Raw genomic sequence first — 25,944 nt, 5'->3', positions numbered from 1 at the left:
GGGTGTCTCTCCTGTGGTGGCTGCAGAGTGCTCACCTTCTAGAGGGTCGCAGGTTCGGATTTCAAGACTGGGTTCTGGTGACCACGGACGCGAGCCTCCGAGGATGGGGAGCAGTCACACAAGGAAGAAATTTTCAAGGAATATGGTCAAGCCAGGAGGCTTGCCTAGACATCAACATACTGGAATTGAGGGCCATATACAACGGCCTGCAACAAGCGGAGACTCTTCTTCGGGGCCTCCCGGTTCTGATTCAATCAGACAACGTCACAGCCGTGACTCATGTAAACCGCCAAGGCGGGACCAGGAGCAGAGTGGCGATGGCGGAAGCCACCAGGATTCTTCGCTGGGCGGAAAATCACGTAAGCGCTCTGTCAGCTGTCTTCATTCCGGGAGTGGACAACTGGGAAGCAGACTTCCTCAACAGACACGATCTCCATCCAGGAGAGTGGGAACTTCATCAAGAAGTTTTTGCAGAGATAACAGGTCTTTGGGGAATTCCTCAAATAGACATGATGGCGTCACGCCTCAAAAAGAAGCTTCGGAGGTATTGTGCCAGGTCACGGGACCCTCAGGCAGTAGCAGTAGACGCCCTAGTGACACCATGTGTGTTTCGGTCGGTCTATGTGTTTCCTCCTCTTCCTCTCATCTCAAAGATATTGAGACTCCTAAGACTAAAGAGAGTGCAGGCAATACTCATTGTTCCAGATTGGCCTCAAAGGGCCTGGTACTCAGATCTTCAGGAAATGCTCACAGAAGATCCGTGGCCTCTTCCTCTCAGGGAGGACCTGTTACAGCAGAGGCCATGTGTGTTCCAAGACTTACCGCGGTTACGTTTGACGGCATGGCGGTTGAACACCGGATCCTAGCTGAGAAAGGTATTCCGGAGGAAGTCATCCCTACTCTCATCAAGGCTAGGAAGGAGGTGACGACTAAGCATTATCACCGTATCTGGAGGAAGTATGTATCTTGGTGTGAAGCCAAGAATGCTCCTACGGAAGATTTCCATTTGGGCCGATTTCTCCACTTTCTACAGACAGGAGTGGATATAGGCCTGAAGTTAGGGCCGAAATCTGTACCTTAATGGAGCCTATCTATCTTCTTTCAGAGGGAATTGGCTTCTCTCCCAGAAGTCCAGACGTTTGTGAAGGGAGTGCTGCATATTCAGCCCCCCTTTGTGCCCCCAGTGGCACCGTGGGACCTTAACGTGGTTTAAAATTCCTGAGTTCTCATTGGTTTGAACCTCTTCAAACAGTTGAATTAAAATTTCTCACGTGGAAGGTGGTCATGTTATTGGCCTTGGCATCTGCAAGGCAGGTGTCAGAATTGGCGGCCTTGTCCCACAAGAGCCCCTATTTGATTTTCCATGTGGATAGAGCTGAGTTGAGGACGCATCCTCAATTTTTGCCTAAGGTGGTTTCTTCTTTTCATATGAACCAACCTATTGTGGTGCCGGTGGCTACGGGGGACTGGGAGGACTCCAGGTCCCTGGATGTAGTCAGGGCCTTAAAGATTTATGTAGCCAGGACGGCTAGGGTTAGGAAAACAGAGGCTCTGTTTGTCCTGTATGCAGCCAACAAGGTTGGCGCTCCTGCTTCTAAGCAGACTATTGCTCGCTGGATCTGTAACACGATTCAGCAGGCTCATTCTACGGCAGGATTGCCGTTACCAAATTCCGTAAAGGCCCACTCCACTAGGAAGGTGGGCTCTTCTTGGGTGGCTGCCCGAGGTGTCTCGGCATTACAGCTTTGCCGAGCAGCAACTTGGTCGGGTTCAAACACCTTTGCAAAATTCTACAAGTTTGATACCCTGGCTAAGGAGGACCTTGCGTTTGCTCAGTCGGTGCTGCAGAGTCATCCGCACTCTCCCACCCGGTTTGGAGCTTTGGTATAAACCCCATGGTCCTTACGGAGTCCCAAGCATCCTCTAGGACGTAAGAGAAAATAAGATTTTAAACCTACCGGTAAATCTTTTTCTCCTAGTCCGTAGAGGATGCTGGGCGCCCGTCCCAGTGCAGCCTAAATCTGCAAGACTTGTATATAGTTATTGCTTGCTTAAGGGTTATGTTACAGTTTTGATCGGTCTTTGACTGATGCTGTTTGTTTCATACTGTTGACTGGTTCGTATAGTCCAGGTTATACGGTGTGGATGGTGTGGGCTGGTATGAATCTTGCCCTTGGATTAACAAAATCCTTTCCTCATATTGTCCATCTCCTCTGGGCACAGTGCTCTAACTGAGGTCTGGAGGAGGGGCATAGAGGGAGGAGCCAGTGCACACCCATACTAAAAGTTCTTTATAGTGCCCATGTCTCCTGCGGAGCCCGTCTATACCCCATGGTCCTTACGGAGTCCCCAGCATCCTCTATGGACTAGGAGAAAAAGATTTACCGGTAGGTTTAAAATCTTATTTTCTTCCCATACAACTTCCTATAAAACTTTACCACTTCATCTAAGGCTTTATCTCCACTTACATCCGTCCCATCTTCACCCCTTACAACCTTCATATCTTTCTTTCCATTGCACGCTTTTTTAAAGAAAATTCTTGTGCATTTCTCATCTTTTTCTCTATGTTCAACTTTCGACCTAAAAATAATCTTTCCCCCCCCCCCCATCATTCAGATTATTTATTATCATACTTTCTCTTTCACAATATCTTCACTCATATCCATTCCTAAATCTCATTTTATAAAGATACCTCATTCTAACACATGATGCCTCATAGCTGATTCTTTCTTTGTTCTTTTATAATAAATAGGTAGTTGGGGAAAGCGGCACAGGATCTAGAATTCAATATATAATTGCCTCAGAAATGAACTGACACTCATGGGGTATTGTTCCCCTTAATTTGTCAAATGTGTACCTATGACAAGGATTGTCCAATTGGTAGAAGAAATTTTACGGTCAGTGCTGCTCCCAAGGGTATAGAAACGCGTATAACAGGATGTGCTGGAGAAAAGACAAGACAACCCTGGTAGGGAGCACTCTTATCTGAGGCAATATTGGATTAACAATGTAAATTATCTTATCTTAAAATTATTTTTATTCGTTATGCCGTAAAATTAAAGTTTACATAACCTGTGTATATTAACAAATAAATTAGTGATCATATATGAAGATATGTAAGAAAATAGATATAGTATTGACTGACTGACCTTGATCAGAAAGGTATATATTTTTTAGGGTCCGTCTGCGCGAAAAGCTTCCCTAACACTAATGTGTGACTAAATAAGGTTTATTAAAAAGTTAACTGGTGTGACCATCATCTTATTGATTATATAGCCCATATACAATTTCCCAGGGAAAATGGTTTGAATCATAGGTCACAGGTTAATGATTTTGAATTGAGTCACGTATGAGGAGGTATAAGGCACAAATATCAGGCAGAAAGGCCTGTAAAACGGTTTTCTCTTGGAAAAATGGTAAACACAAACACAACGTTAGCCAGCCATATAACAATACCGCCTATGTAGAAACAGTTGGTTTATGCTGAGTCACACAAATACACTGCTCAAAAAAGTAAAGGGAACACTAAAATAACACATCCTAGATCTGAATGAATGAAATATTCTTATTAAATTATCAATGGAAATCAAATTGATTAACCCATGGAGGTCTGGATTTGGAGTCACACTCAAAATTAAAGTGGAAAAACACACAGGCTGATCGAACTTTGATGTAATGTCCTTAAAACAAGACAAAATGAGGCTCAGTAGTGTGTGTGGCCTCCATGTGCCTGTATGACCTCCCTATAACGCCTGGGCATGCTCCTGATGAGGTGGCGGATGGTCTCCTGAGGGATCTCCTCCCAGACCTGGACTAAAGCATCCGCCAACTCCTGGACAGTCTGTGGTGCAATGTGGCATTGGTGGATTTAGCGAGACATGATGTCCCAGATGTGCTCAATTGGATTCAGGTCTGGGGAACGGGCGGGCCAGTCCATAGCATCAATGCCTTAGTCTTGCAGGAACTGCTGACACACTCCAGCCACATGAGGTCTAGCATTGTCTTGCATTAGGAGGAACCCAGGGCCAACCGCACCAGCATATGGTCTCACAAGGAGTCTGAGTATCTCATCTCGTTACCTAATGGCAGTCAGGCTACCTCTGGCGAGCACATGGAGGGCTGTGCGGCCCCCCAAAGAAATGCCACCCCACACCATTACTCACCCACTGCCAAACCGGTCATGCTGGAGGATGTTGCAGGCAGCAGAACATTCTCCTTGGCGTCTCCAGACTCTGTCACGTCTGTCACATGTGTTCAGTGAGAACTTGCTTTCATCTGTAAAGAGCACAGGGTGCCAGTGGCGAATTTGCCAATCTTGGTGTTCTCTGGCAAATGCCAAACGTCCTGCACGGTGTTGGGCTGTAAGCACAACCCCCACCTGTGGACATCGGGCCCTCATACCACCCTCATGGAGTCTGTTTCTGATCGTTTGAGTAGACACATGCACATTTGTGGCTTGCTGGAGGTCATTTTGCAGGGCTCTGGCAGTGCTCCTCCTTTTCCTCCTTGCACAAAGGAGGAGGGAGCGGTCCTGCCGCTGGGTTGTTGCCCTCCTACGGCCTCCTCCATGTCTCTTGATGTACTGGCCTGTCTCCTGGTAGTGCCTCCATGCTCTGGACACTACGCTGACAGACACAGCAAACCTTCTTGCCACAGCTCGCATTGATGTACCATCCTGGATGAGCTGCACTACCTGAGCCACTTGTGTGGTTTGTAGGGAGGTCATACAGGCACGTGGAGGCCACACACACTACTGAGCCTCATTTTGACTTGTTTTAAGGACATTACATCAAAGTTGGATCAGCCTGTAGTGTGTTTTTCCGCTTTAATTTTGAGTGTGACTCCAAATCCAGACCTCCATGCGTTAATAAATTTGATTTCCATTGATAATTTTTGTGTGATTTTGTTGTCAGCACATTCAACTATGTAAAGAACAAAGTATTTAATAAGAATATTTCATTCAGATCTAGGATGTCATCTGATATTGAGTATACTGTATGTGTATATTTTTAGTATTTCAAATAAAGCAGCACGCCTAGGTCTGCTCATTATCTGCCTAACATTAATTGTTGCTACCTTTACAGATATGTTGCTAATGTGTTTTTGGCATAACTAGATTTTAAAGGACCAAAAATAGAAACACAGGCTACATGATAGCTGGGTTTGTTTTTTGTTTTGTTTTTTTTACAAACAGGCACATAAAAAGCATGTCACCCAATTTCATCATAGTTTTCTTGTCCCGCAGGCCGTGCAATTGCTTGCTCGGTTGCACCAAAAATGTTAGGAGTTCCCCCGTATGGAGGGTAGCTGGCATTATCATCAGAACTCAAAGTAGTCTCCATACCTTCAAGTTCCATTGTTGGAGAGGTGTTGCTATTAACCCTTTCAAGTCTGGCTTTATAAACTGCTCTTTCATCCGGAGCAGCTTTCATCAAATTCACTGTATCTTCCTCTGACAGTGGGGTATATTTACTAAGGTCCCGATTTTGACCGAGATGCCGTCTTTTCATCAAAGTGTCATCTCGGTAATTTACTAAGCAATAATCACGGCAGTGATGAGGGCATTCGTAATTTTTTGGAAGTCCAAGAAAAAAATTACGAATGAATACACCATCGGTCAAAACGCGGCTGTTTAAGTATGAATCTCGGTAATTTACTAAGAAGTGCAAAGCAAAAAAAAAAACACTGCCGTGAAAAATTATAACTCGTAAAAAAGTGCTAAAAAAAAACAGACCTGCTTTTTTAATCCGTGATTGTATAGGCATGCAGGGATCCATGAGATCCGTGCATGTATATCGGTGGGAAGGGGTGGGAAAGTGGTTATTTTCTTTAAAAAAATTGCGTGGGGTCCCCCCTCCTAAGCATAACCAGCCTCGGGCTCTTTGAGCCGACCCTGGTTGCAGAAATATGGGGAAAAAAATGACAGGGGTTCCCCCATATTTAAGCAACCAGCATCGGGCTCTGCGCCTGGTCCTGGTTCCAAAAATACGGGGGACAAAAAGAGTAGGGGTCCCCCGTATTTCTAAAACCAGCACCGGGCTCCACTAGCTGGACAGATAATGCCACAGCCGGGGGTCACTTTTATATAGCGCCCTGCGGCCGTGGCATCAAAAATCCAACTAGTCACCCCTGGCCGGGGTACCCTGGGGGAGTGGGGACCCCTTCAATCAAGGGGTCCCGTCCCCCCAGCCACCCAAGGGCCAGGGGTGAAGCCCGAGGCTGTCCCCCCCCATCCAATTGGCTGCGGATGGGGGGCTGATAGCCTTTTATGAAAAGATATTGTTTTTAGTAGCAGTACTACAAGGCCCAGCAAGCCTCCCCCGCATGCTGGTACTTGGAGAACCACAAGTACCAGCATGCGGCGGAAAAACGGGCCCGCTGGTACCTGTAGTACTACTACTAAAAAAATACCCCAAAAAAGACAATACACACACACCTTGAAAGTAAAGTTTTATTACATGCATCCACGCAAACATACATACATACTTACCTTATGTTCACACGAGGGTCGGTCCTCTTCTCCAGTAGAATCCATGGGGTACCTGTTGAATAAATTCTACTCACCAGATCCAGGGTCCCAGGCTCCTCGTAGCATCCATTTGTAATCCACGTACTTGAATAAAATAAAAAAACGGAGAGCCGAGCCACGCACTGAAAGGGGACCCATGTTTGCACATGGGCCCCCTTTCCCCGAATGCCAGAAACCCACTCTGACTGATGTCTAAGTGGGTTTCTTCAGCCAATCAGGGAGCGCTACGTTGTAGCACCCTCCTGATCGGCTGTGTGCTCCTGTACTGTCTGACAGGCGGCACACGGCAGTGTTACAATGTAGCGCCTATGCGCTCCATTGTAACCAATGGTGGGAACTTTGTGGTCAGCGGTGAGGTCACTTTCGGTCAACCGCTGACTACAAAGTTCCCACCATTGGTTACAATGGAGCGCATAGGCGCTACATTGTAACACTGCCGTGTGCCGCCTGTCAGACAGTACAGGAGCACACAGCCGATCAGGAGGGTGCTACAACGTGGCGCTCCCTGATTGGCTGAAGAAACCCACTTAGACATCAGTCAGAGTGGGTTTCTGGCATTCGGGGAAAGGGGGCCCATGTGCAAACATGGGTCCCCTTTCAGTGCGTGGCTCGGCTCTCCGTTTTTTTATTTTATTCAAGTACGTGGATTACAAATGGATGCTACGAGGAGCCTGGGACCCTGGATCTGGTGAGTAGAATTTATTCAACAGGTACCCCATGGATTCTACTGGAGAAGAGGACCGACCCTCGTGTGAACATAAGGCAAGTATGTATGTATGTTTGTGTGGATGTATGTAATAAATCTTTACTTTCAAGGTGTGTGTGTCTTGTCTTTTTTTGGGTATTTTTTTAGTAGTAGTACTACAGGTACCAGCGGGCCCGTTTTTCCGTCGCATGCTGGTACTTGTGGTTCTCCAAGTACCAGCATGCGGGGGAGGCTTGCTGGGCCTTGTAGTACTGCTACTAAAAACAATATCTTTTCATTTTCACAAAAGGCTATCAGCCCCCCATCCGCAGCCAATTGGATGGGGGGGACAGCCTCGGGCTTCACCCCTGGCCCTTGGGTGGCTGGGGGGGGGGACCCCTTGATTGAAGGGGTCCCCACTCCCCCAGGGTACCCCGGCCAGGGGTGACTAGTTGGATTTTTGATGCCACGGCCGCAGGGCACTATATAAAAGTGACCCCCGGCTGTGGCATTATCTGTCCAGCTAGTGGAGCCCGGTGCTGGTTTTAGAAATACGGGGGACCCCTACTCTTTTTGTCCCCCGTATTTTTGGAACCAGGACCAGGCGCAGAGCCCGATGCTGGTTGCTTAAATATGGGGGAACCCCTGTCAATTTTTTCTCCATATTTCTGCAACCAGGGTCGGCTCAAAGAGCCCGAGGCTGGTTATGCTTAGGAGGGGGAACCCCACGCATTTTTTTTCTCCGTTTTACAGTGTTTATTTAAAAAAAAAAAAAAATGAACCCCAGCACGGATCACACAGATCCGGCCGAGATTCATTGTGATAAAGTCGGCAGTGTTTTGCTAATCACTGCCGTAAAAAACGGGGGAAAAACACGAATGACATCGACATCGGAACAAATGAAAAATCCGAATACGGCAGCTTAGTAAATTAGGCGTAATAAATTCAAAAAGTTGCAGTTTTACACTTTCGATGTCATTCGTGATTGAACTTTGACCTTTTTCCGAAAATTACGAATGTTAGTAAATATACCCCTCTGTGTCTGCAATCTCTGTTCTCAGTCAGAAAGCTGACTCTCTGCAGGACTTTTAATAGCCTCAAAGTTGTCTGTCCCTGACGTACTGATTGAGGCTGTGTAGACTTTCAACTGCGCTACTCCATCATTGGAATCTCCAGTGACATTGTCGGCTTGCGCTGCCTTTTGAAGCTGCTGCGGACCTGACAAAGACCTGTGCCCTTCACTTTGCACAGGTTTGTCCTCACGCACCACTAGCTGCATCTGCATTTCACTCGGCATGAACTCAGCAAGGAGTACAGTAGCCGATTTCTCTTCCTGTGTCCGGGCTATCTTGACAGCTTTACATGTTTCCTCCCGGGCTTCCTGCTCTTCCCGTTCCATTCTTCTTTCCGGCACCTGATGAAATAAGAACAACTTTTCCAGATATGCTCAGGTTTGCCACATATATCACATTTAGGTTCCTCCAGACACCTGTTTGCTTTGTGCCCCTCCTTCCTACAGTTCCTGCAGGTTTTCCCTTTTTCACACTCCTCCCTTGTGTGACCATATTGAAAACATTTGCAACAGAAAGCAAGCTGAGTGGGGTAAAACAGTAAACGCCTATTTCTCCCCTCCCAATGGTGAAGTTCACTGGAGGATGCAATACTCCACCTGGGCTTCTGCCATCTTTTTCAGTTTACACCAAAACTTCATTTTGGCATTTAAAATGCCTATACTGTTTTTCAAGTACTCACCCGTACTCACCCCCACTCACAGAGCTGCAGTATCTTATAAGGAAAGCTGTTAACAGACTATAGTTCATGAAAGGGTTATATGCATGCCCAGTAATAGGGACTTCTTGTCCAGTGAATAAAAAGACCAGTAAAATCCCTTCCATTTTTGGATCGAATGCCTTTTCTATCAATGGTTCAAAATCTCTGAATCACTCTTTCCCATCATGGAAACTCAGGTCGTACATTCCCTGGTTTGGAAAGTCCTGAATGCAAAAAATAGCAATACTTATCTCCACATTTGCCAGTTCTCACAAGACATCTTTCACCAGATAATGTAGTCCACAGTTCTACCTCCTTTTTATTCCACCACAAAACGAATCAAATTTTTCAAATCGGGTGTACCAATCATGATGCTTCTTATCTTCAGCGGCGATCCCATAGAGACAATCCCTCCTCAGAATCTCAGGAGTCCCACAGAAGGACCTCTAAACTCAAACCCTCTGGCCCAGACCAGGCAATAAACATGATCTGAGCCAAAAAGGCGAGAAGAAAACTCTAACCAACAAAGGTTAACTCACAAGCCTCCAACTGGCATTACAGTTTTATAGAAACATAGTATTGAGCATTGACTGTCGTTATAAAGGAGATCTTTATTATGATAGAAGTCAACCATCTGCAAATTCCTGTGAATATTAAGTGCTTCTGGGTGGTTTTACTTTTTTTTTTTTTTTATAGAAACCTAGTGTTGAGCACTTTTTTGGCAGGGAAAAATACTTGTAAAAGCACTCAAAAATATAAAATATAATATAAAATATACATTCCTTCTGCATTGTATGGTATATGGGGTATCTTCTTCCATCCACTATTCCCAGTAGTTTTTGATCAGAAGCTCTCAATTCCAGTAGATATGTGGAAAGAAATGGAACAAACAATGTGTAGAATTGTCTTATGACCAATCAATTCTGTATAACCCACTGGACCCAAAGGAGAAACAATGGTAGTCGGGAAAGCATACCCCAACTTACAATGGAGCCCCACCAGATGTGTGTATAAAGGTATCTTTTATTCAGGACCACATGTGACCTTCACCACAAAGTGTAAGAAAGGGATGCGTACCCTACTCCCTTATATGCAGGGAAGTGGAAAACCACAAAAGGTTTCTTTAATCTTGTAAGAATATTATCACACTTTAAGATGCGTACCACACTCACAGGTTCAAATGGTGATGTCAATCCTATCTGAGTTTCTGTATCCAGTGTTTTAAGCAGTTGCTCCAATTCAAAGACTCATAACCATTCCAGTTATCATAAAGTACCACAATCCCCCAAAACTCAGAAAAAATCCAAGCAAATAGTCCAAACTAGTTAGGAAATTCCCTATATACTATCATAGATCATGATCGAGATATTGAAGCATCAAAGTACTTTCTTAACCAGTCCAATATACCAAGGGACCTCCAGAATTTCCTCATTGATGGGATTCGTTTCATTCTCACTAACAATATATTTATGTTTAAGGATGAATTCTTCATCCAAAAAATGGGACCTGCAATGGGCACTAGGTTTGCTCCAAGCTACGCTAACCTTTTTATGGGAACTTGAAAGCGTATGGAGTAATCCATTTGGAGTGAACCTAGTGTCCTACATGAGGTATATAGATGATATATATTTTATTTGAAATGGGGCATAGATCTTTTGGAACAATTTTTTTACCCACCTTTAATTCTAATAAGCACAATATTAAAAATTTACCTTTGAGACGAATGATAAAAGTATAAATTTTTTAGACATTACAGTATATGTTAGAGGGCAAAATTCACACTATGAATTATACCAAACCCACGGACTCCTGCTCGTATATTCCTACAGACAGTTGTCACCATGAAAGTTGGATCAACTCTATTCCAAAAGGTCAAATTAAACATCTTAAACGAAATTGTACAGAACAGAAACTTTTTGTGGATCAGGCTAAGGTGATGGGTAACAATTTTGAGATGTGTGGTTATGAGAGAAAACCTGTAGAGGGAGTTATCACGGCAGTAAAAGAATCCGTCAGTAAAAGATAACAAGTTACAATGGGCCTTCATTACTAAATATACGGGCCACCATAAAAGAATAGAAAGCATTGTTAAGAAGCACTGGAATGTGTTAAAGAAAGATCCAGTAATTGGTGCCGTACTCCCTGAAAGACCCATACATATCTATAGGAGAGCTCCCAACTTGAAAGCCAAATTAGTGCGTTTCGATCCAAAACTAAAGAAGTTAGGATCAAATCGCAAGGTTTCTATAGGTGTGGAGGATGTCAGGCATGCATAAACATCACCTATAGGGGGATTAGCAAATTTGAAAAACATTTAAATCAATGAGAATGAAGTGCCCATTAAGGACTTCAAAATGTGTAACTCTAAGAACATAATTTTATACTATACAATGTTCATGTAACCAGTTCTACATTGGGAGAACATACAGACCATTGAAAATCTGTCTGAATGAGCATTTAAGGAACATAAAAAAGGGGTTAGAGACGCACGCTCTGTCATTACATTTTTGTTTAAACATTTTTATTGAAACTTTTCAACATTAACATATGAGAATAGCACAAAGTACCACCAAACAGAGAAGTAGGGTACAGAAGTATTCACCATAACAAAAAGAGAATGAAACATAGTACATGTTTTTAGACAACAATATCATAACTTAATAAAATGAGCAAACCGATATATAAGGGGGGAAACAAACAGAGACAAGACAGAAGTGGGGAGGGAAAAACACTAAGGAGAGATATGAAGCATAACCTCCAAATACACTATCAATGATCGCATCAAATGTTTTAAGGAGGATCTGTCATTGCATTTTAAAGAGGTCCATGGGTGCTCATTAAAACACATTGTAAGTTTCTCTGGTCTTCGACAAATTAAGTGCAATATAAGAGGGGGTAATATTGCTAAAATACTAGCCAAGACAGAAATGAACTACATCTATCTGTATCAAACACTTCAGCCTCGAGGTCTCAACAAGGACTTCAAGCTGGAGTGGTTTCTTTAAAATGATTTGAAGATTTTTTTTGTGTTTTAGAAGTTCTCTCATGTGGGAATTATAGTGTCCCCTGGTTTTGGATCTATGACATAGTGTGTGTTTTCTAACACACACTTCTTTCAGTTTATTTTAGATACGAATCTCCCAAGTATTAGATCAAGTGGAGCAATCAGAATGTGATGACCCTCCAGCTGATCCTCTTGTATTGTCTTATATATTTTGTAATTATTTGCATAATGGCTTTATTTGTGTACTGATCTCTCTATGTTTGAGAATGTACCATTCAATTGTTTTATTTTATTTTTACCGTGTATTTTGGAACTGTTTGTATTGTTGTTTCACCTGTGCTGGTCCCCGCAGGGGGGTAAGGGCACCTGGCGGCCTCGGATACCCGGTCCCGGGTGACGTAGGCTGTTGGGTGTCCCCCTGGGGGGTAACAGCACAATGGGTTTATGTATTTATTGTTCATGTATCTCTCATGCATATGGGGGGGGGAAACAAAACATATTAAAATAGGGGATAATTGGGCACCCATTTTTTGCTGTTGTGCATCTGTACAATAATATCCTTGTGTAATGCATTTGACAGGCTAGCGTCATTGGAGATGCTAAGGAAGCTGGCTATTAGATTCCCAGCGACGCAGCAGTGGAATGCATGCGGCATCGCCTATGCCTATTCCTGATGACTGTCACAATACGTATACATCACTTCTGGCGGGGACGGAAGTGGGCCGCTGGAACGCAAAATATCAATGGTGGAACGCATGAGGTTGTTCACCATTCGTTGAATGTAGTACCGTGATCCGATCAGGAGGAGTATTCCTAGGGATCACAGGGGAGGCCCTATATGGTTATATGCATGATTGGGACACAAACAATCGCCTGTTGGATACGATTTCTGTTTAAGGATGGGAATGAGGATCTACTTCCGGGATTGTATTTCCGGGTTGGAGACATATAAAATAAATATATATATATATATATATATATATATATATATATATATATATTATAAATAATATGGAAATCATAGGCGTTTGGGAATGTAGCAACATGAATAATATAATTAATGCAATTACAGTATGTGCTGTATGTTTTCCCTAATATTGAGTTTTATGTGTGTTTTAAGAGTAGGGTGTTCGTATGTAATTATGATGTCACTTCCTGGTCTTGCCTGATTGGTTATCCACCAGTTAAATATCAGGGGGTTTCACAGTGTCAGTATGTCTTGACAAAGGCTCCAATAAGAGCCGAAATGCGTTGACAGATTCTGGCATTGTGACACCGAATTTTTGCAGTATCAGCGACCAAAAGGTAATACTCCACTTATCTGTTTGGGGGTCCAGACTTCCCCTCTCATGGTGATTTTTGGCTATTTTATATCCTTGGTACCTGATTTTTAATTCTTTTTAATGGATGTATGTATTGTTTTTATACTTTGTTCTATTTGATCTACCTCAACTATGGGGTTCGAGTAATCACTAATATTTTTTGAATATAAAGAATTTCCTAACTAGTTTGGACTATTTGCTTGGATTTTTTCTGAGTTTTTGGGCATTGTAGCACTTTATGTTAACCGGAATGGTTATGAGTCTTTGAATTGGAGCAACTGCTTAAAACACTGGATACAGAAACTCAGATAGAATTGACATCACCATTTGAACCTGTGAGTGTGGTACGCATCTTAAAGTGTGATAATATTCTTACAAGATTAAAGAAACCTTTTGTGGTTTTCCACTTCCCTGCTCATAAGAGGGTAGGGTACGCATCCCTTTCATACACTTTGTGGTGAAGGTCACATGTGGTCCTGAATAAAAGATACCTTTATACACACATCTGGTGGGGCTCCATTGTGAGTTGGGGTACGCTTTCCCGACTACCATTGTTTCTCCTTTGGGTCCAGTGGGTTATAAAGAATTGATTGGTCATAAGACAATTCTACACATTGTTTGTTCCATTTCTTTCTACATACCTACTGGAATTGAGAGCTTCTGATCAAAAACTACCGGGAATAGTGGATGGAAGAAAATACCCCATATACCATACAATACAGAAGGAATGTATATTTTATATTATATTTTATATTTTTGTGCGCTTATGAGTGTTTTTCCCTGCCAAAAAAGTTTTTTTTACAAAGTTGATGTGGGTGTGGTGACACCTTTTTAGGGAGAAAATTCACACGTTAAAGCTGCCAATTTGCGCACATCTCTAAGATTCCATTTTTTTTCTAATTGTATATAGTTTTGAGCACTGTCTATCTTTATCAAGGAGTTCTTTATTATGATAGAAGTAAATTTTATGCTAATTTCTGTGAATATTAAGTGCTTCTGGGTAGTTTATGCAGATTACTGCCCCTTTATGAATTCTGGGATCTGCTTAGGGATGGCCATTAACCATCAATGATTCTAAATTATTGATGGTCTATGACCGTTGTCGAATACCTTTTACCATCAATTGGGTAGAACCAGACGGTTTCCCGCCATCAATTGTTCAGTGCTACAAATCCCCCCCCCCCCCCCCCCCTCAAAGTGTCAGTGCACGGAGCTAAGCAATGCCCCCGGGCTCCAATTTGGCCCACATTTCATTGTACAGTAATGCATGGGTGAGCATTGATGGGTAAAAACTACAGATGGTTTTACACCATTGAGGTGAATTGGCTGGCTATTGTTGGTTAACAACAATAGTAGATGATGTGTCATTGAGACCCCATGGTGCAGCGTCCTGCAATGCTTTTTCACTTGGTGATTGGACACCGCCCAGCCCCCCAGTTATGGTTGGTCCACAGTCACCTGATTAATACAGTTCTTGATGAAAATAAATAGCATCTAGTATATACTTTATAAGCTTTCTTTTTTAATCAGAGAAGATATGGAGGATTGTGCAACAGTCTGCCTAATGATTTGCATCATCCTCCTCCGGAGGAGGGCCCAGTTCCTTCTCCCAGTTACTTTCATGCGGGAGGGTACTGTCATGATACGGGTAACTGAACATCATTATTTACCTTCCAAGTGTCTCCTGAGACTGGCCCAGCATTCCAAAATGGCATTCCATCTGTGCTATCTGCGTGCAGCGCGCTGTATATCATTACCTCTAGTCTCTTCCCTGTGATCCCGCAGTGCTGTCATGGCAGCCTTACAGCTTAGTTACACTGTTTGTAAGAATGGCGTCTCCTGGCCTCTGCCACCATTACTGCTGTTTACCACATGGAATATACAAACAGACTTTCCCTCTAAATGCAAGCAAGGGCGCAGCCATGTTTTTCCTCATCACATGTCATTCCACAACCTATCCGTTGCACTCTGGACTCTGCCTAATTATCCAGCCAATGCCTGCTTCCCAGATGGTATAAATATCCTGCTCCTTGGCTGGATAATCGTCCGTGCTTTGGTTGTCTAACCTATACACGTCTCTCCTGCTTGTGGATTCTACTGCTTGTTTCTCCAGGTATTCCAGCTCCTGTGATTCAGCTCCACTAAGAGACCCACACCTGTTTCCATCCTGCAGTGCAGCCTGAATTCTGCTGTGTTCCAGCATTGCTCCTGATTACTCTCTACGATCAGACACTGGCTTCCTGCTCACAGCGTTGGTCCTGCTTCGCCTCCAGCCTATAGCGGTGTCCTGTTATCGTTTTCAATTTCTCCTTTCTGCAACACCACTCTCCATACTTCACAGCGTACTTACCACGGCCTACCAGCTTTCCACAGTGCTCCTGAGTCGCTGGTATTCTGCAAGCGGTGCTTCAGTTTTCTTCAGTTTATTTCCACGTTATCAGCGGTATTCCCATATCGCCTACATCTGTGACCATTCTACCATTGAACCACAGCGTCCATCGATGCTCACCATTGGACTCTAAATCTACAGGGGCGAGTTCTGCACACCTTTATTCATACCGGTTCCAACCGGCACTCTCTGCAATTATACCAAGTACCATATACTTCTGTGCATCTGTGTTGCTCCAGCCTCTGTATACCATCTGCTGGGCAGTACCAGTTCATACCTCTCCTCAGCGGTTAGCTGTGGCATACGGACTTACCATCTCCAGTTCTGGCAAGGACTCTAACATTCTGTTCTGCAAGCCACAGCACTAATTACCTCTGCGCTTCTGGGAACTGTACTGTAATTTATCACTGCACATCTACTGTGACGTTATTGCATATCCAAGGTGTCTAAAGCTGTGTGTTCAATAAAACTGACTTTACCTTTTTACAACTTCGTTGTCATGGTCACGCCTTTGGGCAAATGGTACTAGATCTCCTGTATGTCTAGGAAGCCAATACTACCTTCCCGGTTCACCTACACGTCAGCCCCTACATGTGAGGCTTCCCCAGGTCAGCCTCAGCCCTCAGTTGTGACAGGTACCATCTGAGACTAAAGATTGTAATAAACTATAAAGTAAAGAAATAAAACCTTGCCTCACTGGTGAATAAAGACACAATCTTTCAAAAGTCGTAAGCCGACGAAAGATCTTTGTCTTCGGCATGGAGTGTAAAAAGGAGCGAAGTTGTAGATACTGTATTCAAAAAATGCAGGACGATAAATTTCTTATTTATTAACTAAGCAATCTAAGGAGCACCAAGAATTACCTTCTATAAAATCGAAGACCAATCTAGGACGCAGTGGCAATTGAAACCATGAGTGTTATCATAGAAAGGAACCTAGAGGAATGTCTGGGTTATCCCAAATTGGGTTAAGAGGGGATTGACTAGAAGAGAGACCATAGTGCCTGATGCAAGAGAGCCATGTGGAGCATGTAAATTTTGTAGCCAGAGTGGAAATCTGTGCCTATTTGGTTTGGTCTAGTTGGTAATAAAAGAGAGACTAATGTGGAGACTCTGGCTTCCGCCAGTTCAATATGTAAGCACGTTAAAATGACTGACCTGAGGATATCAGTTAAGCGCCTGACTCAAATGAGTCACAAGATAATTTTTTGGGAATATTAGGCAAACCTCTACCTTCCCCTAGTGGGCTTCTAGTTAGAGTAGACGTTTTAAGTCTAGGAGGTTTGTTTACCCATATAAATTTAAGTATGTCCCTCTGCATCCGACCCAAAGCCTCCATAGGAATAAATGCCAGTATAGTTTGCATCTAGTATAATAGTCTAGGCAATACATTCATCTTTATTGTAACTGTACGGCCAAACAAACCAATTATCTAGTTCCTCCAGGCCCTTAAATCACTCATAATGCTAGTAAAAAGAGAACAGATTTCCTTATACAAAGACCCATAGGAATGTGTGATATATATATGCCTAAGTACATAATTTTCTTGGTACACCATGTAAAATTAAAGTTTTTAGCTAATAAGGACCTAGTGTCCTGTTTTAATATGAAGGGGGAGAGCTTCCGATTTAGAAAAATTGATGCAGTAGCCTGATAAGGTCGAGTGTGAGGATAAGGTATGACACAGATTAGGGATAGAGGTATGTGGTGAGAAGAGCGTAAGTAGGACTTCATCTGCAAATAATAATCGCTTATATTATGAGTCACCAACCACAATTCCCTTAAGATCTGTGTTATTAAAGGTGACAAGGGGCACCCCTGTCGGTTGCCATTACTTATCTTAAATATAATAGAATCCCTGCGATTCACCCTAACTCTTGCTATTGCATTAGAATACAAGGCTTGAATACCAGTCAGTAGGCTCCCTCCCAGGCCAAATCTGCATAGAGTGACAAACATAAAAGGCCATAGAATCTTATCAAAAGCCTTCTCAGCATCTATTGAGAGAAGGATGCCTTGAGCTTGTTAATCAATTGTTCTTCAATTGTCATCTCTTGCTTGTCGGCCTGGGATGAAGCCCACCTGGTTCGCATGAATCATTTGAGGAAGAATGTCATTCAGTCTCATAGCTAAGATCTTAGCAAAAAGTTTTATATCATTATGTAACAACGAGATAGGGCAGTAAATCGAACAAACGTTGGGATCTTTCCAGGGTTTATGAATTAAAACAATACGGGCCTCCTCCAGCTGATAAGGGTTCACTGTGAAGAAAACCATTAAATAGCCTACAGATTGAGCCACGCTAGTCGTGGCTTCGTCTGTGCCTAGGCATGCCTAGGACTCAGCGTCTCCATCTCCAACTGGGCGCATTCGCCCGTGACAGAGACTCACCCCATTCCCTAAAATGGGAGAGCATCTCCGTCCGGGTGGGCGCGCAACCAGATGGAGACGCTCTTCTATTCTATGTCGCCTAGTCTCGCCGAAAGTGCTCATTTGCGATGGAGCCGCCTCAGATTAGCACGGCTCCATCTGTGCATTGTCACAAAACGGAGGTTATCTGTGCTCCCCAGCCGCGCTTTATCTTACCTTCGCCGCAAGCCTGGGTGCAATTCTTCATCTGGGCGCTCCCCTGATGTGTCCCACCGCTCACAGCGGTGCCTGTGACTCTGTACCAGTGTCCTCCTGTCTAGTGGCCAGTCCTGGCCACAGCACGCCAAGGTTCCCGTCGCTCACCTTCATAGACAGTCTCCAGTCAGCTGATCTTCCGCAAGTCAATCCAGAGTCCCTTCTGCATCATGTGAGCCACTCTTCTACTCAGCTGTAAGTGCTGGGTATAAGTTCCAGGTCTCAGCACTAGCAAGCTGTCAGTGCTTTGGTCTCTCTCAGCCTGAAATGAGCTCCAGAATCTCCTGCTGGTAATAGACATGGTGCAGTTGTCATCTCACGCACTTCCTGACTCCCTGGATGATTTAAAGGGCCATCGCTGCCACTACATCCTGGCATCTCCAGATTCACTGCAAGTCCTCCAGTGATCCAGTGGGACTGTCCTATATCCCTAGCAGCATTAGAGACTCTGCTGGTTCCTACCAGCTTCCAGTTAAACTGCTGCGCAAGGTTGCGCACCTCAGTATCCGTAAAACCTGCTACTGCTGTTTACCACCTCGCAGCAGTAACTTAGACACTGTGCAGAATCACTACATCACAGCACCTGGAAAACCAGCAGTGCTGAAACTGCAATACACAGAAATTTGGAATCACACTGTGCTGCCAGTTTGCCCAGCATCTGTAAACCTGCATTGCTGATGCCCTCAGTTTCTTCTACAATTATTGCTGATGTCCTCGGCTTCTCCTACAACTATTGTGCTGGTGCCACCCAGCCTTCAGTGAACTGTCTGCATTGCTGATGCCCTCAGCTTCCTCTACAGTTATTGCACTAGTTCCAGCCAGTGATCAGTGAATCTCCTGCATTGCTGGCTCCTCCCAGCATTCTATCAATTTACCAGTCCTCACGTGACTTTCTACTAGGTGACAACCCAGCTACTCTTTGCACTGGTGGCTCACACTACCAGTGTTCCAGTACCCATAGCTGGTCACCTTTCCTCATAGAACCTACTGCTTAACTGCCACATCTGGATGAGCAGATCATTTATCAAGCCAGCCCAATTCTGTCCACAGCGTTCAAGACCAAACCCAGTGTCCAGTACTAGTCCGGGTTCACAAATAACCTCAGCCGTGACATAGATAAGGCAATAAGAGTTTTAAATTTCTTATAATATGATATAGACTTACCATCAGGCCCAGGGGCCATGCCAGATTTCTGAAGTTTAAGAGCTCTTTCTAACGCTTCAAGAGTTATATCTGATCCCAACTGAGATACACTGGATCGGTGCAGTCTAAGTAGTTTACATTTATCAAGAAAAGAATCAATACCATTATATAATAATAGCGGAGGAGTGGTATTAACATCAGCATTATGCAGTGTAGTATAAAAATCTTCAAATTCTTTGAGAATTTTATTAGGATTATGGGTCAGGTCTCCAGATTTAGTTTTAATAGATAAGATATTTTTAGAAGATATTTGAGCTAATAATTTCCTTGCTAGGAGTTTATCAGCCTTGTCACCTTTTTCATAGCAAATACGAGTTATTCCTGACAACAGTAAAGACACTGGGGCATGATCCGACCAAGACATGGGATGTATAGTAATCTTTTGAATCTTGGAAGTCAGATCTCTCCCAATCAATATCATATCAATTCTAGAGTAAATTTTATGCACTGGGGGGGGCGGGGGGCGGGGGGGGGGGGGGGAGTCAAATTTTTTGCTAAAGGATCGTGAACTCTATAAGAATAGTAATTGGTTTTTAAGTAAGGGAAGTATTGCTTTAGTGTTTCGCTCACTTTTATAGGTTTGAGAGCTAGGTTGAGAGCTAGGCAGAGAATGGGAACGATCAAATCTATGATGTAGAATTGTGTTAAAATCCCCAGCCATTAGAACGTCTCCTTTCCTGCATAGTGATATTTTAGAATCGAGTGAGGCATAGAAGGAAGCTTGGTTGGTATTAGGGGCGTATACATTGACCAATGTAATTGGGGCGTTATTTAATTTACCCACTATTATGAGAACTCTGTCTCTCTTAACCCGTATAATTTTTTCTGTTTCTATGTGTAAATGAGCACCTGCCATTATAACTATCCCCCGTTTCTTATGAGTGTGGTCACATGCATGTACTACAACAGAATAACGCCTTGAACGTAATTCAGGATGGGTAGTACCCCAAAAATGTGTCTCTTGAAGAAACACTAAGTTCCCCTTCACCTGTTTTAGAAAGAAAAATAACTTTGTCCTTTTTGCGGACTGTTCAGACCCTTAACATTATAGATTATTATATTGGTTGCCATTATAAACATACATTTGTATCTGGCAAAAATCATCACAACTAACATGGTGGACCTCCTGAAGAAGATACAAGACAGAAATAGGGAAGAAATCTAAGAGTAGAATGATGGTGAGACAGAAAGACAAACAAGAAAGAGGAAGAAAAACAAAAACATAGACTCTTTGCCCCAAGGGGACGAGTCGACAATGTTGAGCTCCCATATAGGGAAAACAAAGGGTATTAAACCCCCATAACGCTCATAGCAGGTCCTAAAGACCTGATGGGGGCATAGTGCAGACCACATCTCGGCGGCACACATCTCAATAAGGGAACCCCTGGGGGGCAAAAGGACCGAACATATTAAGGCTAAATGTACATAACCTGGATAACACAATCAAAAACCATGTAGATGGCTTTAATGGAAGTAGCTGGAGACCCACACATAGTTAATAACACAGCATAGAGTATACTATAATAAGCAATCAAACCATCTGTAGAGATCAGTTCATGGAGGGTCACGTCGGGCTGAGGCACTGGAAGGGACTGTAACCAAATGCGCCGGGGTGCTTTTTGTGGTAGTGGTGACCCAGAAAGACGTTGAGATTTAGATTCTGCTTGCGGGGTCAAAGATGCAGCTTTTGGAGGAGGAGGAAGATTAAGTTTCAAAAGTAGGTGGTTGGCTTCTTCCTTCGATCTTGCCGTCATCTGCTTCCCCTCTACTTGAACTATCAGAGCAAACGTGTATCCCCATCTATATTGAATTTGATTGTCCTGAAGAATCTGGATGTTGTCCCATAAATCAAATTGCCTTTTAATTATAATAGGGGATAGGTCTTGAAAACCAACAGATTAAGAGATTCAAACTGAGAAGTGTCCATTTCCCGAGAAGCCATCAGAACTTTCTCTCTGGTCTTGTAGTAATGACAGCGCAGTACCACATCTCTCAGAGGGGCTGTTGATGAGGGCTTTAGTGTTAGTGAGCGATGCGCCCTATTGAAGAGCAAAAGTTCAGGCTGCGAATCAGGCAGCAAATGTTGAAAAAAGCGTGTCAAAAAGTCTTCCAATCAATCTGGTTCCGCAGATTCAGGAATGTTCTAAATACGCAAATTTTAGCGTATTGTTCTGTTTTAAATATCCTCCGGTTGGTCCTGAAGGAGGTGAATATCATCCTGCATAACATAGACAGAGCACTCCAGTTCCTGTTGGAAGTGAACCACTTCATCAATTTTTTTTGTTCAACATCATTAGTGCGCGCACCCAATGAGGAAACCTCCTCTTTTAAGCCTGAGACAGCTTTTAATCTCAGAGTGGAAGGCTTGTTTGAGCGTAGGGAGGCCAATCCCAGGCCATTTTTTTTCAAACCCAGGTATCGGGATTATAAAATAGTCAATCCCGAGATACCCAGGATACCTGGGATTGGATTATTCCCTGTGTGGCCACACACCCCGCCCCCATAACTTCCTGTGGGTGATGGCTGGCTGCGCAGCGTGACCTGTGACTTCACATCATGCTGCGCAGAGTGAGCCGAGCAGCGTCTGAGCACCCTGAGGATGCTCAACACTGCCCGGCATTACAAAATCAAAGGGCCGCATGATCCCGAAATCCCCAGGATTGGATCTTCCAATCCCAGGATTGAATCCCGGCTGTTTTTTGGGCATAAATCCCGGGATTCCCGATCCTGGTATTGGCCTCCCTATTTGAGCAATTTCATTTCTGCGAGAATGGAGATATGTCAGAAGAATGCGATTCCTCCTCGGATTCTGAAACCGCGGCAGCATGAGGGGCAGAAGGTGGTTTACTGGGTCCTGGTTTCATTTTAGAAATAAATGTAGTTAGATCCGCTGGTGGAGCAGACTTTCGAGATCTGGGAATTATGCACACAAAGTAGCGTTGAAACCAAGATGGCTATGGCAGCTAAATATAGTAAGTAATGAGATTATGTATCCATGCCGTGTACTGTGAAGCATTGAGAATCCCCCAGGTTTACCTCCATTAGCATTAGCCCAACATCTTCCCACAACAGTGCATCCTTCTGTGTAGATGGACTTAATATGCTTAACTATGCAATGCTAGTTAGGGGAGTCAAGGTGGGCTGGGAAAATCATGCAGGGAGCACCTTCGTATAAGTCAGAGGCTGCTCTAATGCTCTGTGGTGTCCAGGTTTAAGATGTGTGGCTAAAACGCTGGAGCCAACCTTAATAGAAAGAAGCAGGGCCTCCTATTCACCCCTCTCCATGATCAGGATGGCGGCATGGGAAACTGCTATGATCATGCGCCTCTTGATAGTGCGGGGGACCGGTATGCAGGGAGATCGCGTTCAGGAGCCTCCGGCAGTAGGGAGCGGGGGAACTCACCTGATCACGCTGCACCTGGTTCACCCAAATAGGGGACGGCTTCCGGCCACAGACACAGACCCGGCGGCATGTGAAGCTGGTGATGGCAGGGATCTCCCGCTCAAGGCCACACTCCACTCGAGACCTCCTGTTGGAGTGGCCACGGCACTAAGCTCACCGCTTGGGTCTCCGCAGTGAGTAGCGATGGTCTCAGAGGGAAACAGCACTGTTCGCGCACTCTGTACCGGCTCCTGCCATCCCAATTTAAAGAGTCGAGACGGAGTACCCTCAGAATGTGTCCGCCATCTTTAGCCTGCAAGCCACACACCCCCAACCAAGTTATGGTTTTGCCATTAACTGCTTAGCTTATGACTCTTCCTTTTAAAGACTTCATAACGTTGACCTTTTTTATTTTTTTTTATTTAATATAGTTTTAAAAGTATTTTTTTTTTATATTCTATTATGCACATCTGCAGAGCTGGTCTCATCAAAAACCGGAGGACACAGTGGGGCGGCACAAACGCATGTGATCTGACCATGCCAGTTAAAAGGAGTGGAAAGCCAGTAATGCAGCATTCTCCATTTGTTTTTGTTTTTGTTTTTTACTTGGTAATGGAACACAGTCTCTAAGTTCTAAGCTCTCATTTGTTCATGTTTTTACGCTATTGAGAGTGGACAACCAATGGTTGCCCATCATCTGTGGTACAAAAATACCCCCAAATGTGTTTCTATTTTTCCAACTGGAAACCATCTTTAGATAAAGCTATCAACATTTCTCCTGTAGACAGTCTTTTACCTGCATGGTTAACCAACAATGAACAACTTAATGACAGAGATTTTTAATTAGCCTTATATTTTTATAGGGGTTTAGTATGAAATTCCAACAATCCAAATCCCAACGTTCAAAACACCGACATTAAAATGTTTTTCATTGTTTGTTTTTTTTGGACCATCAGGAGTTTGATTGTAGGTAAATTGACCACATCCCTTTTATAGATACCTAACATTGAACACTTTCTTTATCAATGAGGTCTTTTTTATGACAGCTGTCATCTTTATGCAAATGATTAGGAAACATGAGTGCTTTTGAGTGATTTATTTAGATTAGGGCACCCAATGAGTTATGGGTACTGTGTATGAAATTGAGACAAGGTATTAGCCATAAGCCAAACAGTAACTGTGCATTGGCTGTCCTGTAACTAACAACAGTACATGGTTTTGCCATTGAGTTAGGAGTCAGTGATACACTATCTGTCAATAGGTTTGTACTTGGTGATAGGGCACAGAGGCTAGTCTTACACTCATGTTCTGAATGGTCCATATTCTAGTGAATAGTACAGCAGTGAGTCTTTACTCATACTCATGCTGTATTGGGCCATAGTTAACTGGTAAGTCTGGTAGCTCCAATTCTCAGGAATATTAGCCATTACCTGGCTGCCTCTTATTCAGGTAATAAGAGAATACATATATAATCATTTACATCAATTTCTGACTTAGTGGCTGGGGAGTGGCCACTTCTCGTCTACAATAATGATTCTCATTTTCCTCCTGGGTAAACTGCCAGGTTTACACTGCTGACAGCCATCCCTCCTGTGAGGTGGTTTTGGTGGGAAACTGTATCAAAAGCTGCCAAGGAGGATTTCTGCCACAGGTGATTACTCGTCCCCTAAATCCTCCCTCTACAGATATAATGCATTGGGGGCAGACCTCAAGGTGGACCATACAAACCTTTGCTTTATTCTCCAGAGATGGGGTTATCTCTCTCAGTGGTGTCAACAGACATGTTAAACATGGACTGCTGCCCCCTGCCTCCACACTACACTAAAAGGAGCCGCATGCATGCACGCATCATCCCTTCACTGCTGCTCTGCATAGTAGAGTGCCATTCAACATCCTGACCACCCGCAGGACACTGCTGTAATGTTATTTAAAGCATTACAACAGTCATCACAAACTATCATTTCATGTTTATTGCATATTAAGAACCTGATATTTTCGCATACTTTTTTTTTTTGTTATTGGTACATCTTGTATTATTCTCAGGGCCAGTGCAAGATAATTTGGCACCCTAGGCAAAACTTATGTCCACCCCCATTCCCCCCCAACCCTTTTCCCAAAACACACTCATACCCTTAGGTGAAAAAGTGTGGAGCTGATAGATCTGTGTCAGGGTTCAGCTCCACCTTACTATGCTGGCACTGCCAGTTGGCTTGTCCCTGTATATGGTGCGGGACCTCCCACAGCTGCTGCCACTGTGATTGGTTAGTAGATGTGGGGGAGTGGTAGTGTATCCGCAGGGTGCAGTGTGTACAGTGGGCGCTGCTGCTGACTCGGGTTCCAGGCGTGTCGCAGGGGACCATTGTGGACAGTGGGGGTGGCGGTTGAGGGGCTCCAGGATCACTATGGGGATGGCCGAACAGCTCTGGTCTGGCATTACTACATCAGTGACAAGTGAAGTCACATCGATGAGTATGGCTCATAGATCTTGTCCCTGCTCCAGAAGCATGGCTGCCAGACAATGCTGGACGTTGCCTGTGGCACAGGTTGAGCTCAGTGGGGAAGTGTTGTACCCAGGGCAAGGACGGCTTCCCAATCACTGCTACAGACTGATAGTCCGGACCATCTGTACAATATACACATTAGTGATAGCCCGATGCTAGAACACACAGAGCTGTCACTAATATCAATGATCGTCCAATCACACTGACAGCATGGTCCATCCTATAACATATTGAGCTGTCACACATTTCTTTTCACTGCCACTAAGATGCCACTAAGATATTGCTTCATTCCTAATCTACTGCTACCAGTGGTAGAATTAGAGAGCAGTGGGCCCATGTGCATAATTACGCTTTGGGCCCTCCCCTTCATCAGCCTCCCACATGACAGTACTACACACACATATATATATATATATATATATATATATATAATGTGGAAAATGCGGCACTCTCAGCTTGAAATAAATGAACAGCCAGACCTTACGATGATCTCAATGTTTCAATTTCATTTAGAAATTGCTCCTGATGAAAAGTG

Source organism: Pseudophryne corroboree, chromosome 1, assembly GCF_028390025.1.
Source record: "Pseudophryne corroboree isolate aPseCor3 chromosome 1, aPseCor3.hap2, whole genome shotgun sequence".
NCBI lineage: Eukaryota > Metazoa > Chordata > Amphibia > Anura > Myobatrachidae > Pseudophryne > Pseudophryne corroboree.
Note: the sequence above shows the minus strand (reverse complement) of the source record.